We start from the raw sequence: 13,935 nt of genomic DNA, 5'->3' as shown, positions 1-13,935 counted from the left end.
CACACAGCAGTTTGAAACGCGTTGTCTTAATGCAGTAAAAGAGAGCGGGAGCGAGAACATGGGATTGTATCGATATGATCAAATGGTTGGTTGCTTGCCTGATGGTTCGATGCACTGATACGGTTCTTCGTTAGGGTAATCACGATACTCCTCGAAGGCAGATCCTGCCGCAAAGAACACCGATACACAACCATCACCAAACAATGTGCAACAATATGATGCATGCATGAAGCATAGCAATATGAGTGTGTTGGGCTAATGCAACTAAGACCAGAAGGCTTTGAACCAATTTGAATCAAAGATTCAAATTTCAAACTCAAACATGGCCTTTTAAAGTGCTTTTCCTTGTTCTGCATTAAACATCAGGTTAACTTGTTTAATCATGCATGAAAATGGTACAGATGGATAGATTGGATTTTTCTGATCATTTTACATATATAATTTGTCTGATTTGGAGTTACAGAATAAAAGTTATGAATTTTTGAAGTTTAAATTATATTCTGGAATTTCCTATATTAGAATAATTCCAGAAAATCAATTATTGCGTCAGCCTGACGTCAGTGTGACGTCAGCAGGTCAACGGAACACGTCCGGGTCAAACCTGACAGTGGGTCCCGCATGTCAGGGTGATTAAATTAATTAAAGTTTAATTAAAACTAAACCTGTTTAATTAACAGGGCTGGGCCCCACCTGTCATTGACTCAGGGGAGTCAACCAGGGCCCACCCGTGGTCAAACCCGGGTCGGCTGCACCGGCGTTTAGCCGCCGGCGAGCCCGACGCGGCGGCGGAAGTGGTTTTGGCCGTTTCGGCCACCAAATGGGTCGCGGAGACCACCGGAGTGGAGCTGAGGACAAGCCGCAGCTCTTGGTGGAGTCCGTTGGGGTCGGGGTGGCCGGAGTTGGCGCCGGTGACGACTTTGGCGGCCACCGGGGTTCGGCCGAAGACGAACTTGACGCTAGAGGGGTCGGTGAGGCTCGGGGAGTAGCTAGCTAGGTGCTACGGAACACGGTGAGTATGATGGACACCGTGGAGTGGCCGGAGGATGACCGGGAGCACGTCGGCGACGAGCTCCACGGCGGTGGGTGCGGTGGAGCTCCGGGAGGTTGCTACACGGCTCGGGAGCAAGAACGGAAGGGAGGGGGAGATGGCTAAGCTCACAGTGAGTGCGACGAAGCCCTTGGCGTGGCCGGAGATGGACCGGGGCAACGACGGCGTTGAAGGGGATCTCCGGCGACGGCGGTTCGGCCGAGGTCGTTGCGGTGGACTCGGGCGTTGCGAGCGCTCGGGGCTCGGCTTGCTCGATGGAGTGGACAGCGGCGGAGCTCCTGGACAGGGTGAGAGGACGCACGGGCGGCGGGGAGCACGGCTACGACGAAGGCACGACGATGGTGGCGTCGGCCATGGCGGGGGAGCGCGAGGGGGAGGAGCTGGAGAGGAGAGGGGGTGTCTGGGGGGTTCGGGGGAGCGAGGGAGGCCGGTCCACGACGTCACCGGGCGCGGGGAGCGGCGAGGCGGCGAGTAGGTGCGTGGCGCGCGCTGCGGTCGCCGTCGGGCACCTGGCCGGCAAGCAGCTCGCTGGAGCGGCGCTGGGCTGGGCCGGCAGGTGGGCCGGGAGCAGGCGCCAGGTAAGCTTTTTTTTTTCATTTCTTTCTGTTTCTGTTTTTCTTCTTTTTTAATACTTCTGCAACTTTGTTGAATTAAATAAAATACTTAGGCCACTCCTAAAATCACCAAACTACTCCTGGTCCATAGTTGGATTATTTCCAACATGAAACATTTTAGTTTGGAGATATTTGAGCACTTAAATATTTTATATAATTTTAAATGCCCAAATTCAAATATTTATGATTTAATTCAAAAACCCTAAGATGGCCTAGGAAAATGTGCATCACTTTTGGCAGAGGTTCTGAACCAAGACAAAAATGATGGGCATTTTAGAAGGGCATTTCAGGTTCATTGAAAAAGTTTTTAGTAAACCCTAGTTGGTTTCAGAGGGGACTGGGGGTTCTGTCATCCCCATTTCAGGTTTCTGATGAAAGAGTAAACATGATGCAACACTCTAATGCATGACTAGCTAGGGTGTGACAACTCACCCCCACTCAAAAGAATCTCGTCCTGAGATTTGGGTTCCTCCGGAAAGAAGGCGGGATACTCAAGTCGAAGACGATCCTCCCTTTCCCAAGTTGCTTCATCCTCAGAATGGTGCGACCATTGTACTTCGAGAAACTTGATATTATGACGTCGAGTGGTACGCTCGGCCTGATCGAGGATACGAATGGGGTACTCTCGATATGTAAGATTATCTTGGAGATCAAGCGTTTCGTGGTCCACTCCACAGATAGGATCCGAGAAGCAACGCCTGAGTTGAGAAACGTGGAAGACATCGTGGACTCTGGAGAGGTGCGGAGGTAGTTCCAACTGGTAGGCAACTTCTCCTCGTTTAGCGAGAATGCGAAAAGGTCCAATGTAACGAGGAGCCAATTTTCCTTTGATACCGAAACGATGGGTTCCCTTCAGAGGGGTAACCCGAAGGTAAGCCTTCTCGTCAACCTCGAAAGTCGTAGCCTTATGTTTTCGGTCATATTGACTCTTTTGACGAGATTGGGCTGTTTTCAACTTTTCACGAACGATGCGAACTTGCTCTTCTGCTTCCTGAATCATATCCGGGCCAAAGAATTGTCTTTCCCCGGTCTCTGACCAGTTAAGGGGTGTTCGACACCGTCGTCCATAGAGAACTTCAAAAGGGGCTTTACCCAAGCTAGATTGATAGCTGTTGTTGTAAGCGAATTCGGCAAATGGAAGGCACTTCTCCCAATCCATTCCGAAAGAGATAACAGAGGCTCGAAGCATGTCTTCTAGAATCTGGTTGACGCGTTCTACTTGACCACTCGATTGAGGGTGAAAAGCGGTGCTAAAGGAGAGACGGGTTCCCATAGCATTTTGGAAACTTTCCCAAAATCGAGAGGTGAAAATACTTCCTCGATCCGAGTTAATTTCCAAAGGAACACCATGGAGAGACACTATTCGGGAGATGTATAAGTCTGCCAGCTGACTAGCGATTATACTCTCACGAACAGGTAGGAAATGGGCTACTTTGGAAAGGCGATCGACAACGACGAAAATAGCATTATTCCCTCTCTTGGTCCTGGGAAAACCGGTAATGAAATCCATACCAATTTTATCCCATTTCCATTCAGGAATACCTAGGGGCTGAAGGGTGCCAGCAGGCCGTTGATGCTCTGCTTTTACACGACGACAGACGTCGCAATTAGCGATATACTGAGCAATTTCTCTCTTCATCCTAGTCCACCAGAACCTCTGGCGTAGGTCCTGATACATCTTGGTACTACCCGGATGAATGGTGAGAGGGGATTCATGAGCCTCCTTAAGGATCAACTGCCGTAGATGCTGGTTCTTGGGAACCACTAAACGGTTCTCAAAGTACACAACACCATGATCATTTGTGGAGAAACAACTAGCACCTCCGCTAGCAATGTTCTCTTTGATCTTAGCTATTCCCTTATCTCGCTTCTGGGCAGCGATGATTTGATCCGTAAGAGTAGGTTTCGCCACCAAGGTGGAAAGAAATCCTTGAGGAACAATGTGAAGGTTAAGCTTCCGAAATTCCTCATGGAGAAGCGGTTGACTTTGTTGTAACATCAGGTTGTTACAATAAGATTTACGACTTAGCGCATCAGCCATGACGTTTGCTTTCCCTGGGGTGTAAGTTATTCCTAAGTCGAAATCTGTGATCAACTCAACCCAACATCTTTGCCTGAGATTCAAGTCAGGTTGGGTGAAAATGTACTTCAGACTTTGGTGATCAGTGAATATTTCACAACGGTTACCGAGGAGGTAATGTCGCCAGGTCTTAAGTGCATAGACTACGGCTGCAAGCTCTAGATCATGAGTAGGATAATTCTCCTCATGTGGGTGCAATTGCCGTGAGGCGTAAGCAATTACGTGTCGATCTTGCATGAGGATGCAACCTAGTCCTTGTCGCGAGGCGTCGAAGTAGATAACAAAATCCTTAGAGAAGTCTGGCGGTACCAGAACGGGAGCAGAAGTCAGGCGTCTTTTCAGTTCCTGAAAACTGTGCTCACATTGTGGAGTCCATTCAAACTTTTTATCCTTCTTAAGGAGTTCGGTTAGAGGTTTAGCAACTTTGGAGAAGTTCTCGACAAAGCGACGACAATAGCTCGCTAGGCCAAGGAAACTCCGAACTTGCTTGACCGATTCAGGTGGGGTCCAATTAAGGACGGCTTGAACTCGCTCAGGGTTAACAGCAATACCTTTACCAGATATTACATGACCCAGATAGGTCACTTCTGACAACCAAAATTCACATTTGGAAAACTTGGCATAAAGGCGGTGCTCTCGAAGTTTCTTCAACACTAGCCTTAGATGTTCGGCATGTTCTTCCTCGTTCTTGGAGTAGATGAGTATATCGTCGAGATAAACTACGGCGAATTTATCCAAATACTCCATGAAGATTGAGTTCATTAACCGAGAAAAGGTGGCTGGAGCGTTGGTTAAACCGAAGGACATGACGGTGTACTCGTATTGGCCATAACGAGTAACAAAGGCCGTTTTAGGAATGTCCCCGTTTCTAATTTTGATTTGATGGTAGCCCAACCTCAAATCCATCTTGGAGAAAACTGAGGATCCAGCGAGCTGATCATACAGGTCGTTGATCCTGGGAAGCGGATATTTGTTCTTGATTGTGACCAAATTGACAGGTCGATAATCTACAACCATCCGGTCCGTACCATCCTTCTTCTTGACGAAGAGGACGGGGCAAGCCCACGGAGATGAACTAGGTCGGATGAAACCCTTTTTCAAGGACTCATCGAGTTGTTTCTTAAGCTCGGCTAGTTCTAGTGGTGCCATCTTATAAGGTCTTCTAGCAATCGGGACGGTTCCTGGAATGAGGTCTATTACGAACTCAACATCCCTGTCAGGTGGAACACCTGGCAATTCCTCTGGGAAGACATCCGGGAAGTCACGGACTACCGGCACGTCCTCAAGGTCTGGCAAAGGCCTGGCGTTAAGAGAATATAATAGTCGCTTGGCTAATCGGGTCAAGACATTGACTATCTTCCCCGAAGGATGAGTGAGTTGAACAGTCCTAGAGTAGCAATCAATTTTGGCATGATGAGCTGACATCCAGTCCATACCCAAAATGATATTAATATCTGAAAATTTGAGAGCTATCAAAGATGCAAGGAAAACAAGTCTGTCGACTTGGATTTCATTTCCATAACTTACCCTGGAGGTCTGCCATCTAGAACCGGGAGTAGAAATTTCCATAGTGGATGGCATGTCACAGAATGCGGTGTTATGCAAACGAGCATAGTTCTCGGATATAAATGAATGAGAGGCTCCTGTATCGAAAAGAACAGATGCCGGGTGGCAATTAACAAGGAGCGTACCGAGAACGACGTTGGGATCCTCTTGAGCTTCTTCGGCAGAGATACAGTTGACATGGCCACGTGTAGCGGTGGCCGGCTTGGCGTGGAACACTTTCCCTGCCGGCTTGCCACGGCCAACAGCTTTAGCAGTCTGGTTGGGGTTGGTCTGGGGACACTCACGCATATAGTGACCAGATTCCCCACACTTGAAACAAGTCACGGAACTGGTACGTGGAGGAGCATTGTTGGTTGGACCCCCATAGGGCTTGGCTGGTGCAGACTGTTGAACAGGGCGAGGCGCCTGGAAAGATGGCCTCGGTGTGAACCTGGATGGCAGGGCGGTGTTGGGCACCCACACGCGGCGCTTCTGAGGACCAGCACCGGAGGAGGAACCCATGTCACGGCCATGCTTGCGTGTTGCATCATAATCAGTCTGACCAGTTTCAGCACTGATGGCCTTGTTAACAAGTTTCTGAAAAGATGTGCACTCATGCAGACGGAGGTCGCGGCGAAGCTCAGGACTAAGCCCCTTACGGAACCTTGCTTGCTTCTTGGCATCAGTAGAAACTTCCTCAGTTGCATATCGTGCGAGGTTACCGAACTCCCTGCTGTAAGCATCCACAGAGAGTCGGCCCTGAGTGAAACTGCAAAATTCCTCACGTTTACGGTCCATGAGACCCTCCGGAATGTGATGTTCACGGAAAGCCTCGCTGAATTCAGTCCAAGTAGTGACATGGCCCGCTGGGCGCACAGCTCCATAATTCTCCCACCATAGACTGGCGGGGCCTTCAAGATGATATGCAGCAAAGGTGACCTTGTCAGCCTCCGCTACCAGCGCGGAACGCAGTTTGTGAGAAATACTGCGAAGCCAATCATCAGCGTCGAGAGGCTCGACGGAGTGGTGGAACATGGGTGGATGTAACTTGATAAAATCACTGAGTGACACCACGTTAGTCCTCTGATGGTGTGCCGTGTTCTGTTCAATACGCTCCAACAAATGGTTGGTCTCCCGCTTGTTTCTTTCGGCTTCCATCATAACCTCGGCTAGGGAAGGAGGATGAGGCAGATTTGCATTCCTGACTTCGCTGCCTTCGGCCTGCTCTTGAGGAGCAGGGTTAGTGCGCGTGTTGACCATCCTAGGTAAACAAGACAATGATTTAGTCAGGATGATAAAATTCCGATTCAACCTGAAATTAAATATTTACTTCAGCACCTCATATCAGCCGGTGACTAGAGTGTTGCATCTAGTCACCTCAATGACAGAATAAAATACTGAGGAACCCAAATCAGGATCTAAACTTGGCTCTGAAGCATTGATATAAGTTATTGCAGCAAGCCAGCTTTGACTCTTGGCTAGGCTAACCTACGAGACTCCAACTTGAAATGGTTTTGCGTACACGTGTCCGCTACTCTCCACTTCAATACACTACCGAGGATCCACCTCCGTCTTCCTACGGAAGAGCCATCCTCGACACTCACACTTATCTTGAGGCTTTTAGTAGTTTCCATTTACTTGTCTATGAACTGTATAGGCAACCAAGTAGTCCTTTACCGCGGACGCGGCTATTCGAATAGATCATGATAACCCTGCAGGGGTGTACTTCTTCATACATGTTTCCACCACTTAGCGTCTGCACACGACATGTGCTCGGCAGACTTCAAGCGAAAGCCGACATGGGTGTAGACCACGACCTACCTAAACACTTAAGCCTCTAGTCCAGGTTTATCGCCTATCCAGGTTCCATCCGCAGGGAGTCCGGCCGAGGTTTCCCATACGGCCCCGAACGATGTGAACAGGGTTCCCGAGATACCTAACGGGTATTCGGTACACCCGGCCACGTACCTACCGCATCACAGCCCACCCCTACGGCCAGCGCTGTCCACGGCCTCCAGTAGGCTACAAACACCAGACACTACTTGCAACTCCTGGACAGAGAGCTAGGGTGAATAAGAAGTCGAGCGGGGTCATATTTCAGGGCCCAATGCATGGTAGTAGTTGTATGTTAAATCACACATACAGATCTCAGTGCTTAAGGTCGGCTTCAATGAAACAACCCACCATGTACTCCTACATGGCCTCTCATCGATACCTTTACCAAATCGTGTTCACCACACCACTCTCATTACTGACATAATCATTTCACTCTACCCCATCACCCAGATGAACCAGACCTGACACGACTCTAAGCATAGCAGGCATAGCAGGTAGGAACAACACATACATATGGCTCAATCAACTCCTACACATGCTAGTGGGTTTCATCTAGTTACTGTGGCAATGACAGGTCATGCAGAGGAAGTGGGTTCAACTACCGTAGCACACAGCAGTTTGAAACGCGTTGTCTTAATGTAGTAAAAGAGAGCGGGAGCGAGAACATGGGATTGTATCGATATGATCAAATGGTTGGTTGCTTGCCTGATGGTTCGATGCACTGATACAGTTTTTCGTTAGGGTAATCACGATACTCCTCGGAGGCAGATCCTGCCACAAAGAACACCGATACACAACCATCACCAAACAATGTGCAACAATATGATGCATGCATGAAACATAGCAATATGAGTGTGTTGGGCTAATGCAACTAAGACCAGAAGGCTTTGAACCAATTTGAATCAAAGATTCAAATTTCAAACTCAAACATGGCCTTTTAAAGTGCTTTTCCTTGTTCTGCATTAAACATCAGGTTAACTTGTTTAATCATGCATGAAAATGGTACAGATGGATAGATTGGATTTTTCTGATCATTTTACATATATAATTTGTCTGATTTGGAGTTACAGAATAAAAGTTATGAATTTTTGAAGTTTAAATTATATTCTGGAATTTCCTATATTAGAATAATTCCAGAAAATCAATTATTGCGTCAGCCTGACGTCAGTGTGACGTCAGCAGGTCAACGGAACACGTCCGGGTCAAACCTGACAGTGGGTCCCGCATGTCAGGGTGATTATATTAATTAAAGTTTAATTAAAACTAAACATGTTTAATTAACAGGGCTGGGCCCCACCTGTCATTGACTCAGGGGAGTCAACTAGGGCCCACCCGTGGTCAAACCCGGGTCGGCTGCACCGGCGTTTAGCCGCCGGCGAGCCCGACGCGGCGGCGGAAGTGGTTTTGGCCGTTTCGGCCACCAAATGGGTCGCGGAGACCACCGGAGTGGAGGTGAGGACAAGCCGCAGCTCTTGGTGGAGTCCGCTGGGGTCGGGGTGGCCGGAGTTGGCGTGGAACACTTTCCCTGTCGGCTTGCCACGGCCAACAGCTTTAGCAGTCTGGTTGGGGTTGGTCTGGGGACACTCACGCATATAGTGACCAGATTCCCCACACTTGAAACAAGTCACGGAACTGGTACGTGGAGGAGCATTGTTGGTTGGACCCCCATAGGGCTTGGCTGGTGCAGACTGTTGAACAGGGCGAGGCGCCTGGAAAGATGGCCTCGGTGTGAACCTGGATGGCAGGGCGGTGTTGGGCACCCACACGCGGCGCTTCTGAGGACCAGCACCGGAGGAGGAACCCATGTCACGGCCATGCTTGCGTGTTGCATCATAATCAGTCTGACCAGTTTCAGCACTGATGGCCTTGTTAACAAGTTTCTGAAAAGATGTGCACTCATGCAGACGGAGGTCGCGGCGAAGCTCAGGACTAAGCCCCTTACGGAACCTTGCTTGCTTCTTGGCATCAGTAGAAACTTCCTCAGTTGCATATCGTGCGAGGTTACCGAACTCCCTGCTGTAAGCATCCACAGAGAGTCGGCCCTGAGTGAAACTGCAAAATTCCTCACGTTTACGGTCCATGAGACCCTCCAGAATGTGATGTTCACGGAAAGCCTCGCTGAATTCAGCCCAAGTAGTGACATGGCCCGCTGGGCGCATAGCTCCATAATTCTCCCACCATAGACTGGCGGGGCCTTCAAGATGATATGCAGCAAAGGTGACCTTGTCAGCCTCCGCTACCAGCGCGGAACGCAGTTTGTGAGAGATACTGCGAAGCCAGTCATCAGCGTCGAGAGGCTCGACGGAGTGGTGGAACGTGGGTGGATGCAATTTGATAAAATCACTGAGTGACACCACGTTAGCCCTCTGATGGTGTGCTGTATTCTGTTCAATACGCTCCAACAAACGGTTTGTCTCCCGCTTGTTTCTCTCAACTTCCATCATAACCTCGGCTAGTGAAGGAGGATGAGGCAGATTTGCATCCCTGGCTTCACTGCCTTCGGCCTGCTCTTGAGAAGCAGGGTTAGCGCGCGTGTTGACCATCCTAGGTAAACAAGACAATGATTTAGTCAGGATGATAAAATTCCGACATAGGATAAAAATGCAAGGAATAACTCGAAATGCAAGATGATCATCCGTATGACATGGTAAAAACAGAACTGCTTCTTTTATTCCATCGTCATACACACCATACAGAGTTTAGTACAAGACCAAACAAGGTACTATTACGGTGAAAAGAGGATTACATCTCATCGGAGGCATTCCAAGCTCCTATACATTATTTTTCTACACCTCCGGAAGGAGTACAAACTAGGTCATATCCCACGAGTCACGCGGGACGATAGACGACACAGCTAGTGCGAACTAGTGATACTACCACTAACTCAGAACGATCCGTAGTAGTCCTCGTAGAAGTCACCTCCATAGCCTGGAAGCTCAACATGATCATCTGGAAACAGACGGTCTCGCGGAGCTTGTGGACCATAGGGGCTAGGATGAGGCCTTGGACCAACAAACGGTGGCCTGCGGGGACCGCGAGGTGGGGTGATGCCTCCTACATCACGCCAAACCATCACGTCTGGCAGAGCAGATCTCACAGGATAGAGATCGCGCATATCTGAATATCCAGCTTGCACCGCCGGTGCGAACCGAGTCAAAGTGGCCCAGTGGTCAGCACGGGTGTTGAAGAGCTCTAGCCTTAAGGCCCGATTTTCACGGTCCTTATCCTCGAGCATCTCAGCAGTGGTGCGAGTCCGTGAATCCTCCTGAGTGGAGTCAGCATAGATAGCCTGGAGATACCCTTGTGCTCCCGGAAGTGATCCTGGCATATACCGGAAATCAGAGTCCCGAAATAACCCAGATCAGAAAGTCATAAGGTATAAGAAGTAAAAAGAGCCTTACGTTCCAACCCACAAACAATTCCCCTACATATAACTAAAGAATTTCTAGACTCAACATCGACCAGTTTGGCTTGGAGAACCTACAGGCAGTCCGGCTCTGATGCCAACGCTGTCAGGACCCCGACTCGATGTCACATCGATCTAGCTGGTAACACCTCATATCACTTTGCGGCCTCACGCACGGTATTCCCACGGGTGTCGCCTTACCTCTTCCCGGGACCGTTTGCGCCTTTTGGCTCACGTATATGATAGTGTCGCTAGCATCCATATGATAAAGAGCCCGGGCTGACATGACTAGTCGTAAACCCAAAGTGGCACAGACTTACAAGGACAGGCATCCATGACCCAGCTTCGAACGTGTCGGTCATCAGCAAGTGGGTCCGGGCTGTAGCACTGGGCTAACAGGACTCTGGTAAACCGGGCTGTAGCGGGCTAACAGGACTCCGGTACTCAAGGCGTGACATTTCCCCGAAGGGACAGACACAGGAACGAAGAAGGACACATGCCGGCCAGCCTAAGTGTTCCAGAGCAGTAGCAAGCTACCATGGCTCAGCGGTAACACTAGGAGACATTTCCCGGTAAGAGAGGCTACTAAAGATAAACAACTAGATAGTCAGATCCCACACATACCAAGCATTTCAGTCATACACACAATATGCTCGATATGTGCAAATACAATGAAGCATCACAACATGACTCTACGACACAAGTACTTTATTTAAGGCTCAGTGAGCCATACATAACATACACAAAGGTACGGGTCTCACGACCCAACATACAAGTCATACAGTCATACAAACCAGCAGCGGAAGTAACTTGTCTGAGTACAGACAACTAGTAAAACAAAAGAGGCTTGGAAAGCCTAGCTATACTACGTGGTCCTTCACAAGCTCAGGGTCACCACCTGGGTCTTAAGCCTACTCGTTGATGTCAACGTCTACATAGAACCCATCAGAAGGGGTTGCAGCGTCTTCTGTAAAAATGTAGATTATAGCAACATGAGTATAAAGGTACTCAGCAAGACTTACATCAGATCCTACATACATGCATAGTATCAAGAAGGGTTGGTGGAGTTATTGCAGCAAGCCAGCTTTGACTCTTGGCTAGGCTATCCTACGATACTCCAACTTGAAATGGTTTTGCGCACACGAGTCCACTACTCACCAATTCAATACACTACCGAGGATCCGCCTCCGTCTTCCTACGGAAGAGCCATCCTCGGCACTCACACTTATCTTGAGGCTTTTAACAGTTTCCATTTACTTGTCTATGAACTGTATAGGCAACCAAGTAGTCCTTTACCGCGGACGCGGCTATTCGAATAGATCATGTTAACCCTGCAGGGGGTACTTCTTCATACACGCTCTCACCACTTACCGTCGTTTACACGACATGTACTCGGCAACCTTCAAGCGGAAGCCCAACGTGGGTGTCGGCCACGACCTACCTAATCACCTAAGCCTCCAGTCCAGGTTTATCGCCTATTCAGGTTCCATCCGCAGGGAGTCCGGCCGAGGTTTCCCATACGGCCTCGAACGATGTGAACAGGGTTCCCGAGATACCTAACGGGTATTCGGTACACCCGGCCACGTACCTACCGCATCACAGCCCACCCCTATGGTCAGCGCTGTCCACGGCCTCCAGTAGGCTACAAACACCAGAAACTACTTGCAACTCCTGGACGGAGAAGTAGGGTGAATAAGAAGTCGAGAGGGTCCATTGGTTTCGGGCCCAATGCATGGTAGTAGCTGATTCTTAAATCACACATACAGATCTCAGTGCTTAAGGTCGGCTTCAATGAAACAACCCACCATGTACTCCTACATGGCCTCTCATCGATACCTTTACCAAATCGTGTTCACCACACCACTCTCATTACCGACATAACATTTCACTCTAGCCCATCACCCAGATGAACCAGACCTGACACGACTCTAAGCATAGCAGGCATAGCAAGGTAGGAACAACACATACATATGGCTCAATCAACTCCTACACATGCTAGTGGGTTTCATCTAGTTACTGTGGCAATGACAGGTCATGCAGAGGAAATGGGTTCAACTACCGTAGCACACAGCAGTTGGAAACGCGTTGTCTTAATGCAGTAAAAGAGAGCAGGAGCGAGAACATGGGATTGTATCGATATGATCAAATGGTTGGTTGCTTGCCTGATTGTTCGATGCACTGATACGGTTCTTCGTCAGGGTAATCACGGTACTCCTCGGAGGCAGAACCTGTCGCAAAGGACACCGATACACAACCATCACCAAACAATGTGCAACAATATGATGCATGCATGAAACATAGCAATATGAGTGTGTTGGGCTAATGCAACTAAAACCAGAAGGATTTGAACAAATTTGAATCAAAGATTCAAATTTCAAACTCAAACATGGCCTCTTAAAGTGCTTTTCCTTGTTCTGCTTGAAACATCAATTTAACTTGTTTGATCATGCATGAAAATAGTACAGATGGATAGATTGGATTTTTCTGATCATTTTTCATATATAATTTGTCCAATTTGGAGTTACAGAATAAAAGTTATGAATTTTTGAAGTTTAAATAATATTCTGGAATTTCCTGGTTTAAATTAAATCCAGAAATTATAATTATTGCGCCAGCATGATGTCAGCATGACGTCAGTAGTCAATTGCGGCTGGCTGGGATCAAACTTGACGTGTGGGGGCCACACGTCAGTGACAGGGGGGTTTAACAGGGTTAAATTAATCCTAATTAGGGATTAGTGGCGCTGGGGCCCACTGGTCAGTGTCAGGGGGTTAACTAACAGTGGTTAGCGCTAATCCTAATTAGCTACAGGGCTGGGCCCACCTGTCAGGGACTCAGGGGGGTCCTGCCGTGGTCAAAGTGGGTCAATCCCACGGGCGGCATGACGCCGGCGAGGCCCGAGACGGCGGCGCGATGCGGGATCGCGCTACAGGGCACGGGCGAGGCCGTGCTTGGGCTCGTTGGAGAGCTCTTGCTCCCGCGCGTCGAACGGTGGTGGTGGCCGAGCCTGGGGTGGCCGGTACCGTCGACGGCGAGCTCGTGAGCGGCGGCCGTAGTTCGGGTGCGGTCGGAGTCGGTGTTGCAGGGTGTTTGGGGAGGCGTTGGTGCGTGCTGCGTGCTCCTAGTGAGGCGTGGAGCACGATAGTGTGCTCGGTTGGGCGCTACGGTGACCGTGGCCACGACGGCGACATCGCCGGCGGCGTGGAGCTCTCGGCCAGGGTGGGGCTAAGGCCTAGAGATCGAACGAGACCAGGGGAGAAGGGGGAAACGACTCGGGGGCTCACCGCGGTTGCAGTGGGCGTCGAAGCGGGCTCGGAGACGCGCTGGAGACGGCGAATTCGATGGCGATGATGGTCGGAGCCCGAAGAGGGGAACGGCGACGTGGCGGCGATGCAGGGCTTCCGGA

The sequence above is a fragment of the Triticum dicoccoides genome, chromosome 4A (assembly GCF_002162155.2).
Source record: "Triticum dicoccoides isolate Atlit2015 ecotype Zavitan chromosome 4A, WEW_v2.0, whole genome shotgun sequence".
In the NCBI taxonomy this organism is placed as follows: Eukaryota; Viridiplantae; Streptophyta; class Magnoliopsida; order Poales; family Poaceae; genus Triticum; species Triticum dicoccoides.
The sequence above is the reverse complement of the archived record's forward strand: the minus strand, read 5'-3'. Positions refer to the sequence as shown.